General features: G+C 39.1%; 1 long non-coding RNA gene across 2 annotated transcripts in view; it reads left to right on the top strand.

Moving 5' to 3' along the window:
• Positions 1-26,977, top strand: part of LOC103546453 (uncharacterized) — a 76,911-nt gene that overhangs the window by 36,274 nt on the left and 13,660 nt on the right. For both annotated transcript variants that reach the window (XR_011539575.1, XR_011539574.1), the window contains exon 3: positions 17,873-18,006. This is a non-coding gene — a long non-coding RNA (uncharacterized lncRNA). The remainder of the gene's footprint in view (positions 1-17,872; positions 18,007-26,977) is intronic.

Here is a 26,977-nt window from a genome sequence, read left to right as displayed (position 1 = left end):
TTATTTCAGCTGATTCTTCTATTTTGTGTTTACTTACATGGATTTGGGATTTGTTTGTTAAAAGATGTTTCTTTCTTTTGCTGATAGTTTGCCTTTTTTCAGAGAGGGTTTGAGGCAACTCTACAGCAAAAATATGTAAAACAAAATGGCACAGAAACAGGAAATCAGGACTGAGAAAAAGATTAAAATGTGTCGATAGATTTTAATTCAGATTTGCTTCTGGTTTTTTATTGTCACCTAAGGCAAAATGGCAAATATCATCAGTTATGTTCACGGTTCTTAACATTTTCGTGTAAGTCACAAACCCCTCTGATGAAATCTATGGATCTTCTTCTGAAAGAGTGGACACACACACAAAGTCAATTTTGCTAGAATTTGGGGCCCGTCCTTCCCCCACTGAGGATTGATGGAAACTTTTGTTATCAGAGAAGATGAAACACACCCCTTTGTTAGGAAGGGAAAAAATAGTGTTAGTATTAGGTTCTAAAAAATTTATTTCTGTAATAAAATATGTCGGACATAAGGAAAAATAGACTAAACTATCAAAAACTCACCATCAGTTTTATATTATTTCCTTTCATTTTTTTTTAAGTAATAAAATGTCGTAGACAAAAGAGAAGCTTCCTGTTTAGCGTTTTTGGATCTCTTTCGCCCCTCTTGGTCCTTAGTAGAAACCACTATCCTGAATTTAGTGTTTACAATTCCACACACATTTTATACTTTTACTGCCTTTGTATACACCTGTCGCATTGTGTATATAACATTATTTTATGATCTCAAACTTTATATAAATATGTTCCTGTCTGTAGTCTTCTTCAACTTTTTTCACCTGTTTTTTTCTTTATTGTGGTAAAAAACACATAACATGATATCTTCCTCCTTAACAAATTTCTACATGTGCAGTACATTATTGATAACTATATGCACAGTTTTGCACAGCAGATCTCTAGTACTTTTTATTTTCTTTGAACAGGGGTTTTTTAAAGTTTTATTTCATGCATTATTCACAACTCTGCAGTGGTTTCAGAAAGCCGATGTATATCCTGGACGCAAAGAAATGAAAAACCACAAAAACAAAGACATGGTTTTCGTATTGTTGATTGGGAGTTTAATACTATTGTGCATGGATTTCATCTTTTTTTTTTAATTGAGGTAACATTGGTTTATAACATTATATAAATTTCAGGTGCACATCATTATATTTCGATTTCTATGTAGATTACATCATGTTCACCACCGAGAGACTGATTGTCTCATCACCACACGCATGTGCCCTGTTGCCGCTTTCGCCCTCCTCCCTCCCACGTTCCCCTCTGGCAACCACCAATCCATTCTCTGTCTCTGTGTGATTGTTTGTTGTTTTTACCTTCTATTTATGAGTGAGATCATATAGTAGTTAATTCTGACAATTTCGCTTAGCATAATACCCTCAGGGCCCATCCCCGTTGTCACAAATGGCCAGATTTCATTGTTTTTTATGAATGAGTAGTAGTCCATTGTGTATATATACCACAGCTTCTTTATCCATTCATCTCTTGATGGACACCTAGGTTGCTTCCAAGTCTTGGCTATTGTGAATAATGCTGCGATGAACATAGGGGTGCATGTATCTTTACGCATTCATGTTCTCATGTTCTTTGGATAAATGCCCAGCAGTGGAATAGCTGGATCATATGGTAGTTGTATTCTTAACATTTTGAGGAATCTCCATACTGTTTTCCTGTCATAGTGGCTACCCCAGTTTGTACTCCCACCAGCAGTGTATAAGAGTTCCCTTCTCTCCACATCCTCTCCAACACTTATTTCCTCTCTTGTTAATTATAGCCATTCTGACGGGAGTGAGGTGATATCTCGTTGTAGAGTTTCGATTTGCATTTCCCTGATAGTTAGTGATGTTGAACATCCTTTCATATGCCTCTTGACCATCTGTATATCTTCTTTGGAGAAATGTCTGTTCAGATCTTTTGCCTGTTTTTTAATTGGGTGATTAGTTTTTTTGTTGTTGAGATGTATGACTTCTTTATATATTTTGCGTATTAACCCCTTATCAGATATATAGTTTGCAAATATTTTCTCCAAATTGTTAGGTTGTCTTTTTGTTTTATTGATGTTTCCTTTGCTGTGCAGAAGCTTTTTAGTTTGATGTAGTCCCATTTGTTTATTTTTTCTATTGTTTCCCTTGCCCAGTCAGACATGGTACTTGAAAATATGCTGCTAAGACCGGTATCTAAGAGTGTACTGCCTATGTTTTCTTCTAGAATTTTTATGGTTTCGGGTCTTACACTCAAGTCTTTAATCCATTTTGAGTTAATTTTTGTGTATGGTGAAAGATAACTGTCTACTTTCATTCTTTTGCATGTGGCTGTCCAGTTTTCCCAACACCATTTATTGAAGAGACTTTCCTTTCTCCATTGTATATTCTTGGCTCCTTTGTCAAAAATTAGCTGTCCACAGATGTGTGGGTTTATTTGTGGCCTCTCAGTTCTGTTCCATTGATCTGTGTATCTGTTTTTGTGCCAGTACCATGCTGTTTTGGTTACTGTTGCTTTGTTGTATATTTTGAAATCAGGGAGTGTAATACCTCCAGCTTTGTTCTTTTTTCTCAAGATTCCTTTGGTTGTTTGGGGTCTTTTGTTGTTCTATGTAAATTTTAGGATTCTTTGTTCTATTTCTGTGGAAAACGTTGGAGCTTTCATAGGGATTTCATTGAATCTGTAGATTGCTTTAGGGAGTATGGACTCTTTAACTATGTTAATTCTTACAATCCAAGAGCATGGGATATCTTTCCATTTCTTTGCATCTTCCTCAATTTATTTCAACAATGTTTTATAGTTTTCAGTGTATGGATCTTTCACCTCTTTGGTTAAGTTTATTCCTAGATATTTTTTCTTTTTGTTCTAATTGTAAATGGGATTGCATTCTTAATTTCTCTTTCTACTACTTTGTTGTTAGTGTATAGAAATGTAACCGATTTTTGTATGTTGATTTTGTATTCTGCAACTGTATTGTATTCATTATTATTTCTTAAATTTTTTTGGTGGATTCTTTTGGGGTTTTCTACATGTAAAATCATGTCATCTTCAAATAGTGACAGTTTCACTTCTTCCTTTCCAGTTTGGATCCCTTTTATTCCTTTTTCTTGCCTGATTGCTTTGGGTGAAGGCTTCCAATATGTGTTAAATAAGAGTGGTGAAAGTGGGCATCCTCGTCTGGTTCTTGTTTTTAGAAGGATAGCTTTCAGTTTTTCTCTGTTGATATTAGCTGTGGGTTTGTCATATATGGCCTTTATTATGTTGAGGTACTTTCCTTCTATACCCATTTTAGTCAGAATTATCATCATAAATGGATACTATATCTTGTCAGATGCTTTCTCTGCATCTGTTGAGATGATCATGTCATTTTTATTCTTCATTATGTTAATGTAGTATATCACATTGATTGATTTGCGGATATTGAACCATCCCTGCATCCCTGAAATAAATCCCACTTGATCATGGTGTATGATCTCTTTAATGTATTGTATTCAATTTGCTAGTATTCTATTGAGGATTTTTGCATCAATGTTTATCAGTGATATTGGCCTGTAGTTTTCTCTTTTTGTATTGTTGTCTGGTTTTGGTATCAGGGTAATGTTGGATTCATAGAATGAGTTAGGAAGCTTCCTCTCCTCTTCACTTTTTTGGAAGAGTTTGAGAAGGACAGGTTTTAAGTCTTCTTTGAATGTTTTGTAGAATACACCAGGGAAGCCACCTGGTCCTGGACTTTTATTTTTTTGGGAAGTTTTTGATTACTGTTTCAATCTCCTTACTGGTGAGTGGTCTATTCAAATTCTGTTATTTCTTCTTGATTCAGTTTTAGAAGTTGTATGATTCTAAGAATTTATCCATTTCTTCTAGATTATCTAGTTTGTTGGCGTATAGCTTTTCATAGTATTCTCTTATAATCTTTTGTATTTCTGAGGTGTCCGGTGTAATTTCTCCTCTTTGATATGTAATTTTATTTATTTGAGTCTTCTCTCTTTTTTTCTTGGTGACAAACTAAGGGTTTGTCAATTTTGTTTATCTTTTCAAAGAACCAGCTCTCTGTTTCATTGATCTTTTTCCTATTGTTTTTATAGTCTCTATTCCACTTATTTCTCCTCTGGTTTTTATTATTTCCTTCCTTCTACTGATTTGGGGCTTTGTTCTTCTTTTCTCAGTTCCTTTGGGTACACTGTTAGATTGTTTATTTGAGATTTTTCTTGTTTGTTGAGGTAGGCCTGTATTGCTATAAACTTACCTCTTAGAACCACTTTTGCTATATCCCATAAATTTTGGCATGTCTTATTTTCATTTTCATTTATGTCCAGGTATTTTTTGACTTCTCCTTTGATTTCTTCATTGACTCAGTCGTTGTTCAGTAGCATTTTGTTTACTCTCCACATGTTTGTGGCTTTTCTGATTTCCTTTCTGTAGTTGATTTCTAGTTGCATACCATCGTGGTCAGAAAAGATGCCTGGTATTATTTCAGTCTTCTTAAATTTCTTGAGACTTGTTTGGTAGCCTAATATGTGATCTCTCCTGGAGAGTGCTCCATGTGCATTTGAAACGAATGTGCATTCTGTGGTTTTTGAGTGGAATGTTCTATAATATATCTACTAGGCCCATCTGGTCTAATGTGTCGTTTAAGGCTGCTGTTTCCTTATTAATCTTCTGTCTGGATGATCTGTCCATGGGTGTAAGTGGAGTGTTAAAGTCCCCTACTATTATTGTGTCACTGTCTATTTCTCCTTTTATGTCTGTTAATAATTGCTTTATATGTTTAGGTGCTTCTGTGTTGGGTGCATAGATATTTACAAGTGTAATATCCTCTTGTTGGATTTTTCCCTTTCTCATTATGTGGTGCCCTTCTTTGTCTATTGTTACAGTTTTTGTTTTAAAGTCTATTTTGTCTGATGTAAGTATTACTCCCACAGCTTTCTTTTCATTGCCGTTTACACGGAGTATCTTTTTCCATCCCTTCACTTTCAGTTTGCGAGTGTCTTTAGGTCTGAAATGTGTCTCTTGTATGCAGTGTATATATAGATCTTGGTTTTTTATCCAATTTGCCTCTCTGTCCCTTTTGATTGGAACATTTAGTCCATTGACATTTAAAGTAGCTACTGGTAAGTATGTATTTATTGCCATTTTGTTGCTTTTTTTCTGGGTGTTTTAGTAGTTCTTCTCTGTTCTTTTCTTCTCTTGCTCTCTTCCCTTGTGACTTGATAGCTTTCTTTAGTATTATATTTGGATTCCTTTCTCTTAATTTTTCATGTGTTTATTATAGGTTTATGGTTTGTGATCACCATGAGGTTCATATATAATACCTACATATATAGCAGTCTATGTTAAGTTGATGGTCTCTTTAGTTTGATGTCTTGTTGAAAGCTCTACTCTTTTACTGCCCTCCTCACACATTTTATGTTTTTGAGATCATATCCAACCTCCTTCTTTGTTTGTGTGTATCTGTTACCCTCTTATCCTGGAAATAGATAGTTTTAGTACTTTTGTCTTTTATCTTCATAAGTGGTTGATCTGCTACTTTTCCTGTATATATGTCTTTACCAGTGATTTTATTGTGCTTTTTTCTTTTTTGATAAGTATCTTATTCCTATCTGTGGTCTTCTCTTTTGCACTTAAATAAGTCCCTTTAGCATTTCATGTAAGGCTGATTTCTTGGTGATAAACTCCTTTAGTTTTTGCTTGTCTGGGAAACTCTTTATCTCTCCTTCTATTCTGAATGATAACGTTGCCAAGTAGAGTATTCTTGGCTGTAGGTTTTTTCCTTTCAGCACTTTAAATATAACATGCTTATAAGGTTTCTGATGAGAAGTCAGCTGATAGCCTTATGGGGTTTCCTTTGTATGTCACTTGTTGCCTTTGTCTTGCGGCTTTTAGGGTTCTCTCTTTTATCTTTAATTCTAGACACTTTAATTATAATGTGTCTTGGTGTGGGCCTCTTTGGGTTTATCTTGTTTGGTGATCTCTGTGCTTCCTCTACTTGGATGTCTGTTTCCTTCCTTAGGTTAGGAAAGTTTTCAGCTATTATTTCTTCAAATAGAGTCCCTGCCCCTTTGTCTGTCTTCTCCTTCTGGGACTCCTATAATACCGATGTTAGTGTGTTTGATGTCCCAGAGGTTGCTTAGAATGTCCTTTTTCTTTTTCTTTTCTTTTACCTTTCTTTTGTGTGTGAGGAAGATTGGCCCTGAGCTAACATCTTTTCCAGTTTTCCTCTATTTTATGTGGGATGTCACCAAAGCATGGCTTGATGAGTGGTGCTAGGTCCATGCCCGGATCCAAACCTGTGAACCCCAGGCCACAGAAGTGGAGTGCACGAACTAAACCACTACACCACAGGGCTGGCCCCTGTCTTCATTCTTTTTAGTTTTTTTTTCTTTGATCAGCTTGGGTGATTTCCTCTAGTCTTTCTTCCAGTGTGCTCATCTTTTCCTCTGTATCATCTACTCTGCTATTGAGTTTCTCTAGTGAATTTTTCATTTCCAGTACTAGAGTTTTCATTTCTGGTTGGTTCTTTTTTATATTTTCCAGTCGTTGGTTGAAGTTCTCACTGAGTTCATCCCTTGTTCTCCCAAGATCAGTGAGCATCATTATTACTTTTTGTTTGAACTCTTTGTCAGTAGATTGTTTATTTCTGTTTTGCTTAGTTCTTTTTCTGGGATTTTGTCTTGTTCCATTACTTGGAATGTATTCCTGTCTCCTCATTTTGCCTCTTTCTCTGTGCTTATATCTGTGTATTAGGTAGGACAGCTACATATCCAGATCTTGGAGAGGTGGCCTTATGTAAGAGATGCCTTATGAAGCCCAGCAGTGTGCTTCCCTCTTGTCACCAGTTCCTAATGTTCCAGAAGTGACCCCTGTGTGGCTACATGTGTCCTTCTGTTGTGGCAGGGTTGCTCTTGCTGCAGGTGCCTGGGGAGGCTAGGCTGTCCCCCTGGCTGGCCGGTTGTAATGCTGAGCTGCACATGGCTGCTATGGACCCTTCAGTCACTTTATGGGGCATGGGGAGCCCCAGCACAGTTGACTGCAAGGTCTAATAGCACATTACTGTTGTAGCTTTTCTGTTAAGTGAGTAGGCCTCCAGCATGGCTGGTTGCTAGGCTCAGGGGCTTACAATTGCTGTAGGTCTCTAGCCTGCAAGGCTGTTGTCAGCTCTCTCAGGATTGCAGCTGAGTGGGGCCAGCCCCAGGCATGGGAGCACCCGGTAGTTTCAGGCATTGGAAGGTGGGGCTGATCCCCTATGTGGCTGTTTGAGAAGTATAAGTCTGCTGCAGCTGACAAACCCCACTGTCCACAGGGCCACACATCCTGTCAACACAGTCCTGCCCCATGTACACACCCTGACCCACTGAAGTGGACCTAGTTGCCCCACTGCAGAGGCCCCATGGACTCCACCAATACCCCACACACTCCACATGCTTCTTGCACATGCCCTGCCCCACAGAGGGGGACCCACTCACCTGGCTGCAGAAATTCCAGGTACTCTGCCTGTACGGACCAACAAGTTGCCTGAGGGCTTGCTGTTGAGTGAGGCCAATCCCTAGGGCAGGCTGCCTGCCCTGGCTGGGTTGGATTAACTCAGTGGATGGGGCAGACCCTGGGCTAACAGGCCAGGGGAAGAAGTACAGTGTCATCTGCCGGTGTCTGGGTCAGCATACCTGTACTGGGTCACAGTAATGGCTGCCGCCAAGGTGTCAGTCCCTGGAGAGGTCTCACCTCTCACTGAGGTGCACCCAGAGCCTATCAGGTGAGTCTCTTTTCACCAAAGGACACTGCACCTTTCTTTCTGGTGATTTTAGGTTGCTTTCTGAAACAGGTGAATTTGCATGGGCTCTTTAAGAATAGGCTTTTTTCCCCTTGCATCCGATAGCTTTTTTGAGGGTATTCCCTGTTGTAGTTAATAGCCAGCAAAGCCAGATATTATGACACTCGTCTTGGTTGTGCTGAGTCCGAAAGCTGCTTACAGTGGTAACTCTCTGACACTCAGATCCCCCACTCCTCCAGGGAAGGCTTCATACGTTGGGATTGCTCCCTGCTGGTCGTGAAGCACCACAGCTTGCAAGGGTGGCTTTTTTTCCTCTCCAGAGAGGAATTTCTGCCTCTTCTACCTCGGTCAGCACTGTCCCTTGTTGTGGGGGTTCTTTTTATCGAGTTTTCAGTTCTCTCTCAGGGGTAATTGTTCCAAGAAGTTTGTAAATTTGTTGTGTCTGCGGGAGAAGGTGAGTTCAGAGTCCACCTATGCTGCCATCTTGACTGAACCCCTGTACTTTTTCATCTTACATGACTGAAACTTCTATACCCATTGAACAGCAACTCCCAGTTTCCCCTCCTCCCAGCCTCTGGCCATTGCCATTCTGCTCTCTGCTTCTGTGAGTTTGACTTCTCTAGCTACTTCTCATAAATGGAGCCATGCAGTATTTGTACTTCTGTGATTGGCTTATTTTATTTAGTGTAATGTTCTCAAGATTCATCCTTGTTATCGCATGTGACAGGGTTTCCTTCTTTTAGTGGCTGAATAATATTCCACTGTATGTATGTACCACATTTTCTTTATCCATTCATCTGTACATGGACATTTAGGTTGTTTCCACCTCTTGGCTATTGTGAATAATGCTGCAATGAACATGGGAGTGCAGATGTCTCTACGAGATCTTGATTTCAATTCTTTTAAATAAATAGCCAGAGGTGAAATTCCTGGGTCATTCAGTAGTTCTATTTTTAATCTTTTGAGGAGCTGCTGTACTGTTCTCCACAACAGCTATACCATTTTACATTCCCACCAACAATGCACGAGGATTCCAGTTTTTCCACATACTTGCCAACACTTTCCTTTTTTTTTTTTCTTAAAATAATGGCCATCTCAACAGGTATGAGGTAATACTTCATTGTGGTTTTGATTTACATTTGCCTCATGGTTAGTGATGTTCAGCATCTTTTCATATACTTGTTGGCCATTTATATGTCTTCTTTGGGCAAAAGTCTATTCAGATCCTTTGCCCATTTTTTAATTGAGGGTTACTTGATTTTTGCTATTGAGTTGTAGAATTTCCTTATATATTTTGGCTATTAACCTCTGATCAGATATATATATATTTGCAAATATTTCCTCCCATTCTGTGGGTTGCCTTTTTCACTCTGTTGATTATTTCTTTGATGCTGTGCAGAAGTTAACATTGTGGGTGATGTTTTTTTTTTTTTTTTAACATTTATCTATCTTTGATATTTGTAGTTGTCCCTGATTCTTTTAAATATAATAGTATAGTATTTCATTATAAGACTATAGTATCACCATATGTTTATCCATTCTCCTGTTGCTTCATGTTTGAGTTGTTGCCACTTTTTTGCTATTTAAGCAGTGCTAACAAACATTCTTATATATGCTTCCTTATGTACGTGTGCCAGTTTCTCTAGTGTACATATTTGGGAGTGAAACTGCTTGGCTGTAGATATGAGCATCTTCACCTTTATTAGATATTGTCAAATTGCTCTCCATAGTGGTTGTATCAGTTCAACTCTCTTTCATTACTGTATCGTATTTTACCAGTCTGATGTGAAATGGTACCTCATTGTGGTGTTAAATTGCAATTGTATTGAGTTTGAAAATCTTATGTTTATTTTCCACTCAGATTTCCTTTTCTACTAATTGGCTGCCCACAATTTTTTTCTTTCTTTCAATTCACTTGTTTCTGTTTACTTATTGATTTTTAGGAGTTCTTCATGTATTCTGTAAATTAGCACTTTGTTGGTTATTAATACCTTCTCCCAGTCCATGGATTGGCTTTTCATTTTGTTTAAAGAATCTTCTGTTATTTATAATTTAAAAAAATTTTAACATAATATTTACCAGTCTTTTACTTTATAATTTCTACTTTTTACATCTTATTTTTAAAATCCTTCACTACCCCAAGGATGTTTTTCCCCTAAAAGTTTTATTTTCACAGTTAAGTCTTACTATTAGCCTAAAAATGTTTCTCATGGTGTGAAACATGGATTTAACCTTATTTTCTTACAGCTAACCTATGTCTCAGAACTGTTGATCAATTTTCCATCCTTTCCCCACTGATTTGTAGTATTCCTGCTAGTTTATATCACAATTTCCAAACATACATGAGTCTTTTTTTTCTGGGTGCTCTGTTGCTTTTCATTCATCTGTACCATTTTATTTACCATGATTTAAAAGAAGTCTTCACATTTTGGAGGGCAAGTTGCCTAACTGTTTTGTTACTCAAATTTGTCAAAGCTATTCTTTGCTCTTTTTTCTTATGAATTTTAGGATCAACTTACCATGGTCCATAAAAGACCCTATAAGGGAGTTTTATTAGAATCATGTTGAGTTCCATTTCAATTTAGGGATATTTGTTAGGTCGTCCTTCCGCAAACATGGTATATTTTTCCATTTACTCAGCTCTGTAATTTTTTCCATAAAGCTCTTGAAGATTTTTTGTTGGATTTATTGCTTGAAAGCTTATAGCTTTTAGTTGACATTTTGAATGGTAGGTTTTCCTATTAAAATTACGAAGTCGTGTTTTTTGGCTTATAGGAATTATACTAACTTTTGTATATTGATCTTATATTTATCAACATTGATGTACTTATTATTAGCATGATAGCTTTCCTTCATAATTCTCTATATAAATAATTATCACTTGGAGATAAGGACAGTTTTGTCACTTCATTTAAATTTTTATCTTATTTCTATATTTGTATTACATTGACTAGGACTTCTACGTTATTGAGTGGAAGTGATGATCCTAGTCATCTTGGTCTCATTTCCTGGCTTTTAAATGAAATACTTCCATTATTTAATCATTAAATATGATTTTGTTATAGGTTTTTTGATGAAGTTGAGGAAGTTCTTTTCTATACTTGATATGCTAGGATTGTTATTTTTTTAATCATGAAGGTGGGTAAAGAATTCACAAAACCATTTCTTATTCTCTAAGGACAAATATGACCTTGGATGAACTTTCTACTCAGTTCCTCTGATTCCTGATAAAAGTGGAAAGTCAGCCATGTTACGAGGCAATATTGCCTTTGGTAAAAGTGCTCTTTATTTGGTAAACGTATTTGGACTGGGAAGAACGACAGATGAACTCTAAATTCTTGGTTAGAAGCAGTAGCTCTGAACTTCCCTGGGAGCACTTTTCAGAGAGGAGTATGAGCTTCATGGGGTCCTGGAAGCGGTGGCTGGGACCATCATATGAGATCTTGGTTTCTATTTGGGACATAAGGCTTCTTCTAAACGAGAATGACTCTGCACCCACCCTGTGATTCTCATTTCCTTGCACCTGAGCTGTCATCTGAGTGCCAAGGAGAATAGCTCCTGGATGGCCATGGGGACTCCTGGGAATGCTCTTCCCACGAAGAGAAACACCTGAAACTGCTCTGCCGGCATGCTGTGTTTTCTTCTGCTGCTTTCTGAGTAGATGGCTGCTGTGTGTGGCCTTTGGTAATTAGGTAGCTCAGAACATGTAGTTGGAAGTCTCACGTGGGCATTGCACAGTGCATCCAAACAAAATACAGAAATAAAGGGTTTCCTGGGACCAATCTAAGTTTATAACTTTCATTTATAACCTTCAATTTCTAATTTTTACCTATTGGAAAACTCATATTCTCATTGACTATAATATTACAAGTTTGAACTTATAAAATAAATATATGCAATACACTTTTTATTTTTTTATGTGTTAGATTCCATATATGTTTGCCAACCCAAAAATGGTTCTGCTACTAAAAAAAAAGTTTGATAACTAATGTTTTAGACCTTTGTGGTCCGATGGGTAGATACTTGCTCTGTTCATGTGGCTATCAAAAAATGTACGTTTTACATTTTACAGCTTTTCTTGCTTCTGAAAACACTTAATCTTAGACATTTCAGGCCAAAAGGTAAAATAACTTTATAAAAAATAAAACCAACTTCACCTAAAAGAGGTTGAAGGATTGAGTACTCCCCATGTGTCGGTGTGGAGCAGATTCGGGTGATATATTTGATTTTATGTTTTCTACTTGCTCAAGTGAGAAAAAGAAACAGAATTGTATCGTTTTCATGTACTGACAACCGGAAGCATATAAACATCTGCAGAAACCAAACATTTCCTGGAACTAAAGTCGAGCAGAAATTTATCACGTGAATCTTTGTTTAAAGAACCTAGCGAAAAATATCTTTAACCACAGTTATGTAAAGGGTCCGGGAGCGCAGCGCGTGCGAATCAGGGTCTGCAGGGGGCAGCGTCTCCGGAGGCTGCGGGACCGCGCTGGGAGGTGCGTGCGCCGGCGCGGGGGCCCTGGATGCCGGGGCCGGGGTGCGGGGGCCGGGGCGCGGGGGCCGGGATGCCGGGGCCGGGGTGCGGGGCGCCCCGCGCTGCTGTTCTGAAGTCGTGACAGAGACACTATGCTTAGAAACTCATGGTTGTTTTCTCTAAAATATTAGGCGTCGCCAGTCTGGTTTTTGCTTAGGTGCGGATTTTATTCTGTTCGTCTTCAAGTCCTCTTAGCCTGCCCTAGAGATATTTTATTTTGTAGGTTAATGCGAATCTTTTAAACGTTGAAGGAAGCAAACAACATTTTCCATGGAATTTTAAGAGCCGGCCTTGTATTTTTGCCCATTTGGAAATCTAGTTCACTTCAGAGTGAAGGACAACAATGGAATCTTTTTTTTCCCCAAGGAACTTGTGCTCATTAATATGTTTTCATAACATAGTTATTTAAGACTTCACGACTTACCTGATGTGGAGGAAACAGCCTTTGCCTGAAATATTTGAGGGTCAAATATAATGAATTATCCATCTTTTCCGTGCAAAACTTCAGTATGATCATCATAATGCAATTTCTTTTAAGAATGAGTGTGTCCCTTGGGCCTACTAAGGTGAGTTAACTGAAAAATTTAAAAACACTTTAGCCTGTCCTGTAGATTTCAGATTGATCTTTACATATTTCCCAGATACAACAGTTTTAATATAGCTATTAATTATTAGCTGCTCATTTTGGTAAAAACTGACCCAGAATTTCTTCCTCTTAAGGCTCTGTCACACCTAGCTAGCTTGCAAGAGGATGTGGTACTGGGATTTTGGAGGTGTCTTGGGGGTTTTGAAGTCTGGTGCTGTATAGCTACCCTACAAGGCTGTTACAGGGATTACATATGATTGTGTGGATAAAATGCCTGGCACGTAGTAGGTATTTTCTAAATGTTAGTTCCTCATCCTCCCATGTTATTGATGAAGGCCATACGTACAGTCCTTGTGGAATTTTTATACTAGGTTATATATATATGTTTTAGGCATGTTGGGATCTATCCTGATTTGAGCAGTGTTGTTTTATATTGAAACTTAAGAAAAGCACTAATAATGTATGCTGAAAGTGTATAGTTTCTCATTAAATTATAGGTTGATGATAATTTAGGAAATAATGCAAACGGTTTTGAATTTCTTGGTGAAATGAGACAAGGTTTAACAGTGTCCAAGAGTAGAATAATGGTATCAGAATTCAACTTGCTCCAGTTTTGTCTGTGAAATTTAGTTCAGCACACAAAGATATTGCGTTGATAAAATGTTTTCATGTTGAGTCCACTAAGAGCTCCACAAGTGAAGGCTTGGAGTCCGGGGGTGAGAGATGGAAGTCTTGCAGGCCGGTGCCGCCCGGGAGAGCCAGGAAGTCTTGGAAGACAGGCTGACTTGTGAAAAGGATCTTGAAAGCATTTGGCTGTAGGCTGAGAAATGCCTTTGGGAGAGTTAAAGCAATTCATAGATAAATGCCAGAGAAGTTGGAGAAGAACCGTGTAACCTTGTAAAAGAAAGCAGCCGCAACTAGACTGGCAGTCACTCTTCTTAATGCTGTTTCAGCACCTGCATGCCTGCAAGGTCTTCCTACAGATAGCGCAGCAGATAACGCACTAGTGAGAGCTGCAGGCTGCCTCTGTCCTGACGGTGCTCGCAGGCAAAGCATTCGTAAATAAACACATACCTCCCCAAGGGATGACGCAGTTGGGGAGTTGCCGTATTAATTGAGGGAGTTTGGTATTGATAATTGAGACCCATTGTCATATTTCAAAATGTTCTACTTAACTCTTAAAGTTAGTAACGTTCATATAATATAGGAAAACTAAAATTTCAGTGGAAGACATGGTCATCAACGATGAAATTCTATTAAGATGGTGTGTGCAAGTTCCTGGGCAAAATCTAACTGTAGCTGCATGGCCCGTGCTCTCCAAGCGCTTTGTGTTAAGAATAGTAGGGTCTGGCGATTTAGTAAATTGCCTACCCGTGATATTATTTTCAACCTTTTATTTATTCAGTAAATATATATTGGGGACCAGGCGTTTTTCTTGCCACCGAAGGGATACAGTATTGAACAACACAAAAATTTCCTCCCTTAAGGAACTTAAATTCTACAGGAGGAAGAGAATAAAGCGGGAGGGAGGTACCTGGTGAGGGTAATATGAATGAATATAAACAAATAAAAGTAAATCAGGGTCAGTGGAGTAGAAAGGGGAATGGTGGTGATGAGGTGCGGTATGAAATAGAGCGGCCAGGGAAGCCTCCCTGACGGGGACACTTGAGTAAAGGTCTAAGTAGACGAGGGAGCGTGCCATGAAAATGTCCGTGAAGAAGCACATTCTGTGCAGAGGGAACAGCAAGTGTGAAGACCCGGGCATGAGTGTGTCCACATCCTCAGGGAGCAGCAAAGAGGGACAGTGGGACGAGAGTGCGGTGAGCAAGGGAGAGACAGGGAGCAGATGAAGCAAGAGAGGTTACCTGGGGCTGCTTATGGACCTTGTAGTTCATTGTGGTGGCTTTTACTCTGAATGAGAAAGGAGACAATTAGTAGGTTTTGAGCAGAGAAGTGGCATGATCTGATTTTTTTTGTTTTAATCAATATGACTCTGGCCTTTTGTTTTGAAAGCTGTGTGGCGAGGCAAGGGAAGAAGCAGCTGGGAGGCTGTTGCAGGAATGCAGATGGAGGGGCTGGAGGCTCAGATGGCAGTAGTGGTGGTGGCAGTAGGGAGAAGTACAGTCGGCCATCTGCATCTGTGGGTCCCACCAGCCGCGGACCATGTGGTTGGTGGAATCTGCGGATGCGCCTAAGGGGGCTTGAGCCATCCACAGATTTGGGTATCCATGGGGGTCCTGGAACGAATCCCCCGTGGATATTGAGGGACAACTCTAGGTAGAATTTAGATATGTCTTTAAGATAGAGCCAGCAGGATTTGCTGATGGATTGCGTATGAGGTGTGAGGGAAAGAGAAAAGTCAGGGACGGCTTGGAGGACTGACCTATCATTCACTGAGGTGGAGAATTCTGTAGTAGCATCACTCATGGGGGCGGGAAGCCAAGAGCTTGGCATGGGGTGACGTTATGTGTGAAATGTCTGTTAAACATCTAAGGGGGAGACGTCAAGTAGGCAGCTGAAAATATGATCCTTGAGTTCAGGGAAGAGGTTCAGGCTCTGATCAGGTTCAGGGTCTTATCAGTGGTGTTTAAAGTGATGAGACGCATTGAGATGACCCAGGGGAGGGAGATAGAGAACCAGATTGAGAACTGAGAGCCCTGGGTGGTTGGGATAACGAGGAGAGCCCTAGGAAGGAATGTCCAGTGAAGTAGGGGGAGAGTTAGGGGAATGTGGTGTCCTGGAAACCAAGCAAAGACAGTGTTTAAAGAAGGAGGGAAGTGATCAGCTCTGTGAAATACCACTGAGAGGTCCTTAAGTCAGATGAGGTACAGCAAGGTGGAAATTGACTGTTAGAAATGGTCTCTGCTGCTCTTTTACTCAAGTGCCCTTGAATGAATTCAGCTAACCTTTCTCTGGGGATGACAGTAGTACCTGCCTCATAGGGTGGGTGTGATGAGCTGTTTAAATGAATGAGACAGTTTGTTTAAAGTACCTGCCTCGGTACCTGGCTATTGGATAGTTCAACATAGAAGTCGTCGGTGGCTTTCACAAGCTCAGTTGCAGTGGAGCAGTGAGGACAAAAGTCTGATTAGAATGGGGTCAGGTGAGAGTGGGAGGAAAGAACTGGAGAGAGCTGACAGAGACAGCTCTTTTGAGTATTCTTATAAAATTGGATTAGAGAAATGGGGAGTTTATTTACAGAATGTGGGGGTCAAGAGAAAGGTCCTTCTTTTTCTCTCATTCTCCCCCTTTTTTTCTTCTCTTTTTCTTTTTCTTTCTCTCTCTTTCCTTCTCTCTTCCAGGTTGGGAGAAGGTACAGACTGTTTATAGGCTGATGAGAACCATCCTGTATAGAAGGGAAAATGGCCGATGTAGTTGGATTTTGGATTGTGAGATGTTGGGTCACAGAGAACAAGTTGATTGAAATGACTAGATTGTCCTTTGACTCATCCTCTCCTTCTCAGGCCTTCATTCATTCATTTATTTGCCAAATATTTATTGAAGGTTCACAAGGTGCCAAGGACCGAGCTAGGTGCTGGGTAAAGAATGATGAGGGAGGGGAGAATCCAGCAGGAATGATCCTACACGCGCACGAAGGGTTTACTGTCTGGAGAAGATAGTCTTTCTTAGGAGACACGAATAAGTAAATATAGATTTGGATGAATGCTTCACTGGAAAAGTGCAGAGTACTTTGAGAGAGAGAAGACCATGGTGTACTTTAGATTGGGGGCGTTAGAAAACCTCTCAGAAACCAAAGGTGCCCACGACTGAGAGGAAGAGTGTCTGAGCACAGGAAACCCAGCGTGCAGAGGCCAGAACCGGGGAAAACCTCATACCTTTGAGGATTTGAGATGTGACCAGTGTAGCCTGAGAGGGAGGAAGGGGCCTGTGGTGCATAGCTTTGGAGCCATGCTAAGATTTGGGGTTATATCCTAGGAGCAGTGGGAAGCCACGGGAAAGTTTTAGGAAGTGACATGATGGGGTTTGCATCAGGGAAAAAAACTACGTGTGCTGCAGTGTGTCGTGGTGAGTGGATGGGAGGGGGCATGAGTGGGAAAAAAGAACACCAATTCAGGCAAAAAGATAGTATCTGTGAAAATATTTAGACCGAAATATTTACATTTTTGGTAGGAGAAAAATAGAATTGAGAATATCCTCTATTTAGCAGAATTTGCTTGAGCATACCAGGCTTCTCAGCAGCTGTGAAAAGAGCATTTTCTTGTTAAAAATAATATTGATACAGAAGAGTCACATGAAGATGTCAGTGACTTCAGATTATTTAACATAAAAGGAAACTTTGAAAACGATTGTGGCAACTTTGTGAAAAATTAAAAATAAGACCATATCAACCTTTTTTTTCCAGAAAAAATACCAGTGACACTATATTAGAAACAGAATCTATTTTAAAAACAGATGAAAGTATACGAGCAAGAATAATCAATCTGCTTATGACATTTTAAGTGTTTATAGGCCATTAGTAAACCTTCAGATTTTTTCTTGAATGTAGTGGATGTACATTAATTTTATTTCTTTAGAACAGAAACTAATATAATGAAAGCAGTTTATTGGTTAATAAATATTTTGAAAGTTCCCCTTATCACTTTCAGAAGTGTCTTAGTTCATAGGATAAATGATAAGGTTAGAGATGGAGGATTTCTATCTGTTGAAGGGTCAGTCTGGTAAAAAGGGATCAAATTTAGCACAAGATGTGTATTTTATTGTGCTATATAAGCTTCTTCCCAAAGAGATTTCTTAAAACAGAAGGGCAATTTTAATACCAAGTATTGTCATCTCAGGTCACCCACAACTCCAGGGCCATGAATTAACTTGTTCTGAGCCCTCACTTAAACAAAAAAAGAAAGAAAAGAAGAAACTAAAGTTATTCCCTATCTGGACAGTCCACTGGTGGGAGTCCTGTCTTGGTTGTAACGCCAGTTTTCTTTCTCACACAGGCACCTTATTCACACTGTTCAGGGTTAGAAGAGATGGAGTACTTTACCATCTGGAGTTTCTCTGCCTCGTTGATGATGGAAGCGCAAACCTGCCGGTTTATAGGAGATGATAGATAACACCTTGTAACGTCTGAGTAAGTAGATGCTGCTGTGAGCTTTGTTTTACTGCTTTAAAAAAAGAGTAACATGTTATATAACTTGAAAGTTTTAAAATATTATGCATTTTAACTGGTTCTTTAAATTTTTTTGTTGAATAATGATGACAGTTACCATCATTCCAGTAAGTGAATATTTATAATAATGGCATTCTGGAAGAAATTAATACGTTGATAAAAAAAAAAACTTAATGAAAACATTTTCCATGCATAATACTTTAGCTTTTAAGAAACATAGTGAAGACTTAAATTTATGTATTAAAAATTTAAAAGCATTTTCCTTGTTGCTTTATTTCACTTTTATAATATGAAATGAAAATTATTGGTAAGGCAATTGTTATGAGTTTTTTAAATGCGACCATATCTATACAAAAAAATTGTCTTTTAACACAGAATGTGTTTTGGTTAACTTGAAATAAATACTGGTTTGTTTAGTGGAAACAGAATTTTAATAGTTCTTTCTATTTGTAAGTGATGATTTTTTCCTGCTAATGCAGATAAGAACACAGACTCTCCATGGATTTAACTTTGTTTCTTAATTGAAGAGACTAGGAAAGAACGGCATTCCTTCTTTCTAATCAAAACATCTCAATGAAATTTAAAGAGTTCAGCCAGTTATCTTGATGTAAATTGTTTCTCAGAATGAAAGCTATTATTCTTGTTACATCCATTGAAACTGTTTTGACAAAACTCAGAAACCACGAGATTGTACAAGGGCCTTGTTTTAGAATGCTAAGTTAAAAACAAGTAATGAATATACGAGAAGTTTCCCAGTACATTGGGGTTATTTAATTTTGGAATGTATCTGTGCTGTCCAATATGATAGCCGCTGGCCATATATAACTGATGACAATTGAAATGTGGCTCGTCTCAGTTGAGATGAGCTGTGCATAAAATACACACCACCTCTCAGCGACTTAGTGTGAAAAAAAGACTGTAAAATATTTTATTAACTTTTGTATGAGTCACATGAAATAATATTTTAGATGTATTGGGTTAAATTAAATTAAAATTAATTTCACTTGTTTTCTTTTACATTTTTATGTGACTAATAGACAATTTTAAATTACTTTTGGCTTGTATTTCTAATGGATAGAACTGGGCCATATTATCATATACGATCAGTATTCTTAGTCATCCATTACTCAGCGTTCTGTAGGCCTTGAACCTTCTGGTCTGTGTATGGATGAATTAATATAATTCTGTATTGTTTTAAGAATATGGTTTTTGGATTCATCAAATCTTTATTGAGTGCCTACCGTGTTCTAGGTGATGGTGATACAGTAGTGTGCAGAATAAAATTTCCTGCTGTCAGGGAGTTGACATTCTATTGGAGAGACAGACTAAAAACAAATAAATAAGTAAAATATATAATCTGTTAGAGGGCAGTAAGCACTTTGGAGAAAATGCAAGAGAGGGGTTCAGCTGTAAATAGAACGTTCAGAGAAGGCCTCACTGAAAATGTGGTATTTGAGCAAAGATTTGAAGAAGGTGAGAGAAAGAGCCCCATAGATATTGGGGGGAAGAGTGTTCTAAGCAGAGGGAATAGCAAATGCAGAGGCCGTGAGGTAGGAGCATCCTTGGCTGGTTTGACTGGTAGAAGGAGGTAGGTGATTGGGTGGAGTGGAGTGAGTGATGGGGAGAGAAGGAGAAAGGTAATGGATGGTCACATCGTGTGAGCATTGATTATTGTAAGGATTTAGCTTTGAGTGAGATGAAAAGGAATTGGTGGGCTTTGAGAAGAGAAGTGGCATGATCTTTCTCTTGAAGCTGCTGTGATTAGAATGCTCTGGGGTGAGGGTGGGACCTTTGCAAGGGTGGAAGCAGAGAGACCCAATTTAAGGCTACTGCAGAGGCTCGGGTGGGAGATGATGGTGCCTGAGCTCATAAACAAGGGAAGTGATGAGCAGTTATGGAATTCTATTATATGTTGTTGTGAAATTGGATACGGAGTCAGAGAGCAAGAGACATGTCAAGGATGGCTCAGCTTTCTGCCTGAATAACTGGAGAATGGATATGCCTTTTGCTGAGATGGACAGGATGTGGGAGGGATAGATTTGGGGCAGCACAAGGAGCCCAGTTTTGGACACATTAAGTTTGAGACGCCTCTTCAGACAACTAAGTGGAAAGGTCAAATAGGCAGAGTCTGGAGTTCTGTGCTCCGTTCCGAAGAGGCAAATTTGAAGTCATTAGCATTTACTTGTTATTTAAAGCCCTAAGAAGAGTAGATAGAAAAGATGAGAGGGCTAGGACCTGAGCCATGGGCCACTGCAACATTTGGAGGTTGGGAGATGAGATGGATTCAGCAAGAGGGACTGAGGAATGGACTGTGAGGTGGAAAGTGGAGTATTCTAGTCACCAAGGGAAGAAACTGTTTGAGAGAAGCAGGAGTAAGGAGCCTTGTCACATGCTGCTGATGGGTTAGGTAAGATGTGAGCTGAAAATCCATCCCTGGATTTAGCAACCAGGAGGTTCCATTGGTGCCCTTGACAAGAGTGTTTCAGTGAAGCGCTGGAGACAAAAGCCTGAGTGGAACAGATCCAAGGGCGGATTGAAGGAAATGAACTGAAAAGAATGAGTGTAGACCTTCTTTTGAGGAACTGTGGAATCAAGAGGGCTCAGGGAAGTTTTTGGTTTTAGGTTTCTAGATGACAGAGATTACATCATTATTTCTCCCAATGCATGTGGTGAAGAGATTTCGAGTTATTCTTCTGAAATGACCCAACAGATTTGTGACATGTGGCAAGACCACCCCCTTGTGCGTGTGTATGTAGGGAGGGTTCGTGTTTCCCTCCTAGGAGGATTTCATAGAATGGTGTTCTGTAAAGTGTGTGTTTGTGTGTGCGCACATGAGCGCGGGCACATGTGCACCCCGAGAGCTTGGCATCGATTATGTTAAAGGTTGCTTTTGCGATTGTTATGAAATGGAGCTTCATTTCTTCTTGTTGAGGCTCTGCATTCACTTTCCGATAACTAAAATTTTTAAGGAAACAAATGTTAGACAAGTTCTCCTCAACTGAAAGTGTTGAGAAAGCTAGTATTTGAGGGTAATTTCTTTTCCTTACCTTTAAGGAGGTTACCAAAGCACTGGAAGAAATTGAGGCAGAGACATGCCCAAGGTCACAAGATGAAACATTGCCAGGATAACTGGATCCGAGATCTGATCTAGTAACTACGTGAAACACTTAATCCCTCTGTATATGCGTTCCAACAGGTATAAAAAGAGGATAATATTTGCTCTACTTGCTATGTGAGATTTTTGTGAAGATCAAATGAGACAGTAGGTGAAAGAGTTTTCAGCAACTATAAAGCATTCTATCAATATTAAGCAATAATGTTCAAAGCAAGTTAGGCTTGAGGATTTTGTGACAGTATTTGGAATAAGTGGAGAAAAAATGGAATGTGACAAACTCTTGAGTTGCGAATAATACATAGTAGTATTAATAGAATCTTCAAGAATTTGCTTTTTTGCTTATGTCGAGCTTTGTTAATAACAGCACGGAATCTATCCTATGTGGGCCATCAGAGGGTTTTGTGGTCAAGAGCCATGGCTGAGAGCCAATCAGTCAATCAGTTTATCCCCTAGGAACCTCAACATTCCTGAACATTTGACTATTTTGGTACTTTAATGTAATGTTAGTTTGCTGATGCTCTGTGGAGCAGGCACTTTCTTAATGGAAAATATTCAAGTTATGACGGTAAATTTTATATCAGACTTGAGAGCATTTGTATAGTTGATACTTGGAGTGGAATCATACTTTATTTTTGTAAGAGATTATGTTATGGGAAATCGAGAAATTAAAAATGGGTAGCCAAGATCACTCCCGTTCATGATGAGGTAAAATGGATGAGTGATTCTCCTTCTCAGTAAAACAAGTGTAAAACTAGACAAGATTGACAAAAACAATAATTTCGAGCACTGGAAATTGGCCAAGAAGGCAGATGATAAAGATGGTGGAGCTGTGGGTAGGAAGAGTGGGAGTTGGCGGCCTTCTTGCCTGGGGCCTCCATTCTGTCCTCCCACTCCCTATCTTGGTTGGTGAGAGCTGCAGTGTTACCAGCTTATGGTTTTTTCTAGAAGTGATGGACTCATTTTGGTGTGGAGGTCAGGGTTAGGGGTAAAAAACCCACAGCTTTGCTGGCTAAAAGTGGCATACTCAGTTCATACAGGGCAAGGAAAACCTACATCGTTGCTACCCAGTGTGCAGCCCTGGTTTGGGGCCATCAGCCAGAAATTTAACGGGGAGATCCTGGAAAGGAGAGAGGCGTAGAAGGGCCAAGGCAGCTCTCCACATGTCTGTGGCTGACTGCTGATCTCTGCAACCCAGGGGCCAGTTACTCAAGAGAGCCCAGCCAAAAGTAAAAGCCAAGGCAGACTCCTCGAGAGCTGGGTGCGACTTGGAATGTCCTTAAGCCCACATGCAGCTGCATCAGGGGAGGGTGGAAGGCTTACAGGTGCAAGGTGTTAGGGTACCACCTCTGCCCAAGTCACTGGCTGACTATGAAGACACAGAAGTAACCACTAGGGACCCGGGCCAGAAAACAGAAATAAGAATTTTTAAAAGAAAGCAAAGACATCAGGGGCTGCACTTCATGGGAGAAACAGAGTCTACAAATTAAATTCAAGCAAATTACTAAAAGAACGATCATCTCTTAGAAAACTGAGGTCTTTCAACTGATGAGTGGATGCGAAATGTGATATGTCCGTATAATAGAATATGATTTGGCAATAAAAAGGAATGAAGTACTGATGGAGGCTACAAAATGGATGAACCTTGAAAACATTATGCTAAGTGAAAGAAGATAATTACAAAAGACCACATAGTATATGATTCCATCTATGTGAAATGTCGAGAATAGACAAATCCATTCATAGTAGCGTCAAAAAGACCAAAATACTTAGGAATAAGTTTAACAAGAGAAGTGTAAGTCCTGTACACTGAAAACTACAAAATTTTGCTGAGAGAAATTAAAATATACCTAATAAGTGGGAATATTTACCATGTTTACAGATTGGAAGATGCAATATTGTTAATGTGTCGGTTTTCCCCAAACTGATCTATAGATTCAACAGAGTCATTGTCAAAATCTCAGAAGTACCATTCTGTCTGATTCCGTTCAGGTGAAATTCCAGAAAATGCAAATTAATCTATGGTGACAGAGAGAGCAGATCATTAGTTGCCTGAGCATGGCTGGGAGGATGGATGGGAGGGAGAAAAGAATTCCAAAGGGAGGGGCACATTGAAACACTGGGGGTGATATATACATTCATTATCTTGATTATACATGATAGTTTCATGGGTGTATACATATGTCAAAATTCATCAAATTGTACACTTTATATGCATGCAATTTATTGTATATCAATTACACCTCAGTGAGGTTATTTGTAAAATTTGTGCTCATTCAAAACCCAAACAAATGGTCTTAGCAGCATTATTCACGATTGATAAAAAACTAGAAATAATCCAAATTCAAGTGGTGAATGAATAAACAAAATGGAATATTATTCAGCCATGAAAAAGAAAGAAGTACTAATTTGTGGTACTGATACATACAACAACATGGGTGAACCTCAAGAACATTATGCCAAAGGAAAGAAGCCAGAAACCAAGGACTATATATTGTATGATACTATTTACATGAAATTTTTAGAAAAGGCAAAACCATAGATCAGATCAGTAGTTGCCTGGGGCCAGAGGTGGGAGCAGACATTGGCTGTAAACAGGTAACAAGGGAACTGTCCAGGTGATGGAAGTGGTCTTGGTAATAGTTGTGCAATTGTATAAATTTACTAAAACTCACCTAAATGTACACTTAAAATGGATGACTTCCATGGCATGTAAATTATACTTCAATAAAGCTGTTGAAAAATAGATAGCCGCTCAAAACTTTAAATTCTCCATAAGATGACCGTTCAAGAAATTGGACTATATTGCTGATTTCACTGTAGTATATTGCTTTGGAATACTTTGGGGAGACCTACTGAATTACTGTTTTATGTCAAATGCTCTTTTATGAATTGTCTTTCCCAGAATTTAGTGACTAGTAACAGCTGTTTTTCCCTGGCATGTGAACATTGGTTTAGAATATTGGTTTTACATTTAATAACTATTAACACTCCCCCCCCCCCCCGCCAAAGAAATGGTAGTTTCCTAGATGAGTATTCTACTTGTGTAAAGTAGTTCAAGCATGCGGTGGTAAGTTTTCTTCCACCTCAGTTCTTCAGGAAGGAAACTGACGATGGCTTTTAACATCTTTGCGTTTTTTAGATACAGAAAAGCACACCTTTCTAGGGCTTGGGCCTCTACCCACCTGTCCCCAGCCCTGTATGCGTGGAGACATTAGGTAGTCTGGCTGTGAGATCCTTTGGGGCCGAAATAGAGTGCAACCAGGAGAAGCTCTTCTGCAGCACTTTCCAGCCGGGTCTGGCCGTGTCCTGCCTCAGGCTAGGCGTCAGGACCTCTGGGGTTAGTGACTTCCCGCCTTTGCTCCTGCATGTCCTCCTGTGTAAAACAGGAGATTGAATTTTACTTCCTTAGATAAAAGTGGGTGTCTTTCAGGTAGAAAATTACCTAATTTTAATGACAAATCAACAACCCTAGAATATTTTGCCCATGATTCTTCCTAAGTGTATGCAAATAGAAAAAAATTATTTTGGAAACAGCCAGTTCTTGGAGTGAAATTCTTTGTCATTTTTCCAAATAAAGTGCCAGCTATTTAACCAGATTCCGCTTTTTCTCCTTTTCCCTTCCCCCAAAGCAAATCCTTTATTCGGCTAAGATCTGTGGGACCACTCCTATTTGTCAGGCACTCTGAAACTGACATACCTACAAGAATAAAAGAAATGTTGTGTTGACGGGGGGGATGTAGGGGTGTGGGGTGGGAGGGTGGGCTGTACCTAAGCTGCCTCAGTAGGGACGGGGGCCTATAAGAGGGGATGGAAGGAGAGAATGGAAGAGAGCTGAGTTTTGAAGGTTGAATAGGACTTGGCTGTTATCCAGGTTGGGGGGAAGTTGATGAAGACTTTAAAGCTGTGGCTTTGGGTTTAAAGAACAGAGAATAGAGTCAAGAGATGCAGTGAGTGGGAGTGACGTGACTGGCAGAATATGAAGAATATGGGAGAAAAAGAGTCAAGGAACTAGTTCACCTTTCACCATGGGCACCTCAGCAAGTGGTGGTATCATGCATGGAGGTGGGACTGCAAGACACTCAGGGGTTTTATTTATTTTGCTTGTTGATTTGGAAAACAGAGAATTCATTTTGGAGGTTTTATCAGGGGAGTACAGCTATTCGCATACACTTGACTGAGTTTTAAAGATGATCCTCTTTGACCTATTGTCCGGCTTTGGGAGGACACACATGGAGCATTAGGGAGCAGAGTGACAGCTGGCGCGGTCTTGGCATTCTGTGCTTGTGCGCCATCATGGGCTACAGTCTTTCTCACATTTACAGGTACAGTGGCTGTTGGAAACTTCAGGGCAGTTCCAGAGTGGAAAAATTCTTGCACATGAAACCCTATCACATTTAAGAATTTCATAGTCCCTTTTGATTATTTTTTCCTACTTGACCTCTTTTTCTCCGTATTTTTATCATTTATAGAGTATGTTCTTTGTACTTAGATACAAAGAAGGTAAAGCGAGTACATTTTAGAAAAGACTGCTCAATCTTTTATAGTGTATTAGCTCATTTAACTTTTAAAACAACCCTGTAAAGGAAGTACGGTTAGCCATATTAATTCTCGATAAAGACTCATAATCAAGGTGTTTGGAAATCAACAGGTTTTCAAATTTATTGACATGCCACTAACACAAAACATAAATTCTTATTCATTTCCATTGACATTAGCATCTTAATGAGGATGACGATTTATTATTTTGGAAATTCCAGTTATTTCTGCCTTGCCCTTCTTTCAAAAGAAGTACTTTGATAACCAGTAGATCCATGATACAAAACATAATATCCTATTTTTATCCTATTTTTGAGAATATTGAAAATAATTTGGAAAATAATCCTCTTTCCTCTTTCTTATGAGAACTTTTCCCTGTTACTCACTTTCCTGTTTTGTTAATGATCATGAATATATTATATTAAACGTAAAACACTAAACAGTTGCTTTGAAACTACATCAAACAGAAGTTAAAGTTAGGTTCTAATTTTTTAGATTTATCTTTTAGCAATATGTGGTCCGATCCTGCTTTAAATGTATTCTTGGTTGGGATACGTTGAGGAAGTTGGTAAGTTGCTTGACCTCAGTTGGGCTGTTTCCTTGTCTGTGAAGTGAAGACAACCCGGCGCCCGCTCTAGTGCTGTCATCCCAGAAATCACTTTCTCGGGCGTGAATGCTGGTGTCAGCAGGCAGTTCCCTGATGGACCACAAGAGGGAGTGACTGTGTTGTTGCTAACCTGAGCTGAGGTCTGAATTCCTTTCTAGGATGTGGCTGAAAAGTTCCGAACGAGCGGATTGCTGGGAAAATGTGAAAGAAACAGATTTTTTGATAGTGTCAAGAGAAAGAGTTACTTGAAACAAGGGGTGATGAAAAGGAAGGGGTTGTGAATAAAATTCTTTAAGATAAAAGCTTTTGCTGACATAGATTGGTACCAATTTCATTCCCAGTCAATAGCCCTTTTTTTGGTCTATATCTGAGAATTTTGATTTGTTTTGTTTTCCTCCCTCTTTGCAACTGTGTCTATAAACCCTTTATATCAAACAAATATGGAACCCGAAGTTTAGTTTCACAAGAGTGGTCCTGAATAATTAATATTGATTAAAGATAAATTGGATTGTTTGTGTTTGATGTCTTAGATATGGACAAAATCTGTTTGTCCCAGATTAGTATGTTAGGAAAATTGGATTTTTTTTCATCCTACCTCCTTCCATACACTTTTCTTCCCTTGGTTTGAGTTTCTCCATTCTTTTATGTGGTATTTTGTTGTCATACATAGCTCA

This window comes from Equus przewalskii, chromosome 4, assembly GCF_037783145.1.
Source record: "Equus przewalskii isolate Varuska chromosome 4, EquPr2, whole genome shotgun sequence".
Lineage (NCBI taxonomy): Eukaryota > Metazoa > Chordata > Mammalia > Perissodactyla > Equidae > Equus > Equus przewalskii.
Note: the sequence above shows the minus strand (reverse complement) of the source record. Positions and strands in the feature narration are given on the sequence as shown.